We start from the raw sequence: 2,529 nt of genomic DNA, 5'->3' as shown, positions 1-2,529 counted from the left end.
ATGGCACGTGTCTGCAAGGCAGAACTGTGAGGAGTGTTTGCCACGAAGAAAAGCGAGTGGTAGAAACTGTATGGAGGGAACTGAGACCGACCGATCCCACCCCCCATCCTCTGCCCCCTGCACTGAGCGGGGACGGAGGCAGAGGTAGCAAAGCCAGGACCGCGAAGAAGGGAGGGGTGGGGGCAGGATATATTTAAGATCTGGTTGTTTCTTTTATTGTCCTACTCTGATTTCACTTGGTGATTTTGTAGTGCTTTTATTGTTTAGATTAGATTGATTTTGTTTCCCCAGGTGGAATCTGCCTTTTGCCGGTGACCATAAGTGGTGAGTGAGCCCTCCCTTGTCCCTTGTTTTGACCCTTAATTTGTTTGTTATATTTCCTCCTAAGGTAGGGTAGAGCAACTGCATCTTGCATAGTTGCGAGCTGGGTCTAAACCACGACAGTCTACTGAGAGCTCCAAACCCGAACACACCACTCCAGATGTGGTGTTACAAGTGCTAACCAGAGAGGGTGACCACTTCCCTGGACATTTTGGCTGTGCCTACTAATACTACCCATGGTTTTAAACTGTTTTTTCTTAAGTTTTAGCTCTCATTAAAGGTACATGGAATGCGGATGGATTTTTTTCCTTCTGACAAGAAAGACAAAGACAAAAAACTTCAGATCAAATCATTCTTTTTTAATTTTTTTCTTGTTCTGACTGAACAAAAATATCGGTTATTCACACAGCTTTGGAAAAAACCCACACGTTTATCTGGTGCACATCACATTGTATGTCCTATAATTTAACTTACAGTTTGTTAAACCACATGGGCTTTTTTGTCATGTCAGCTTTGAATGGGAAATTGATCTTTTCTTCCTGTCATTTATTCTTTTCCTGTAAAAGATAATGAAGCAATGCAGCTAGAATTGCACAATGAGGTAAGACAAGCCATATGTTTTGATAACGTTAGAGGACAGCGTGCACTTCTAGAGCTGTCTTTTTGCCACCACTAAGGCAGTAGCAGCAAAAACATACAGTCATGTCAACTTTGATTTTAAGTTTGCTCATGTTCTTTATGCCTTTTGGATTTGGAAGTTAAACAGCCCATTGTGCAAAAGCAAGAGTGAATTCTGCAAGAATAAATCTCCAGCCAGCAGTGTGCCCAGGTGGCCAAGGTGACATCCTGGCTTGTATCAGCAATAGTGTGGCCAGCAGGAGCAGGGAAGCGATTGTCCCCCTGCACTCGGCACTGGTGAGACCGTAACTTCAAGACTGTGTTCACTTTTGGGCCCCTCACTACAAGAAAGATTTTAAGGTGTTGGAGTGTGTCCAGAGAAGGGCAACGAAGCTGGTGAAGAGTCTAGAGAACAAGTCCTACGAGGAGCAGTTGAGGGAACTGGAGTTGTTTAGCCTGGAGAAAAGGAGGCTGAGGGGAAACCTGATTGCTCTCTACAACTACCTGCAAGGAGGTTGTAGCAGGGTGGGGGTCAGTCTCTTCTCCCAAGCAACAAGGGATAGGACAAGAGGAAATGTCCTCAAGTTGTGCCAGGTGAGGATTAATTAGGAAAAAATTCTCTACAGAAAGGGTTGCCAAGCATTGGAAGAGGCTGCCCAGGGGTGTGGTGGTTCCCCATCCCTGGAAGAATTTGAAATATGTGCAGATGTGGTGCTTAGGAACATGGTTTAGTGGTGACCTGGCAGTGCAGGGTGAACAGTTGGCCTTGATGATCTTAAAAGTCTCTTCCAACCAAAACAATTCTGTGATATACTCAGAAATCAATGGCTCAATAGGTCAACAAAGTACTAGGCATCAGCAGGATAAGTGCTGAGAACATGAATAGTTTTGCCACTGTATAAAATCCTTCCGTGTCCAGTTCTTGAGTACTTTTTGCAGCTTTGTTCTCCCAGTCTCAGAAGGGATATAGTGACAGTGAAGAAAGTACCCAGAAAGTCAATTTAAATTATTAAGTAAATGCACCAGCTACCAAATCAGGAGTTTGGAGGACGTCAAGATTTACAAAATCATGAAGGTGAATCCTAAGCTGAACGTAGAGTTGTCATGTACCAAATCCTACAGTATTAGAACTAGGGGGCATTGAATCAGGCTTTCAGGAGTGTGGTCTTAGAGAAATGAAAACATCTCTTACAGAGTAGTGAGTCAGTATCTGGAACTTGCTGTTACAGAAGATTGTGAAAGCAGCCAGCATCAGCCAAAAACTCATGAGACTCATGTTCTCCTTAGATATTGTGTCTTAGCACCATTGCTAAGGGACTGAACACCGAGTTAGATTGGTTGTTTAGTCATTTGTATGTTAAATGGAGAAAATAAAGCAATTCAGCAAAACTGAATGAAAATATTTATACTTAATGGCACAGTCAGAGTTTTGTGCTCTGGGAATTAGGTACTCCATGGGACGGGATAAAAAACTGGGTTGATACCTTCTCGTATAAACTCTGGAAGAACCGATTCACCCCTTTAGTACAGCACAAGGATCTTCAACCGTGATGTGGATGAACCTCAAGTTCCTATTTTACTAGGTGAATG

Source organism: Buceros rhinoceros, unplaced genomic scaffold (genome assembly GCF_000710305.1).
Source record: "Buceros rhinoceros silvestris isolate BGI_N320 unplaced genomic scaffold, ASM71030v1 scaffold7692, whole genome shotgun sequence".
In the NCBI taxonomy this organism is placed as follows: Eukaryota; Metazoa; Chordata; class Aves; order Bucerotiformes; family Bucerotidae; genus Buceros; species Buceros rhinoceros.
Note: the sequence above shows the minus strand (reverse complement) of the source record.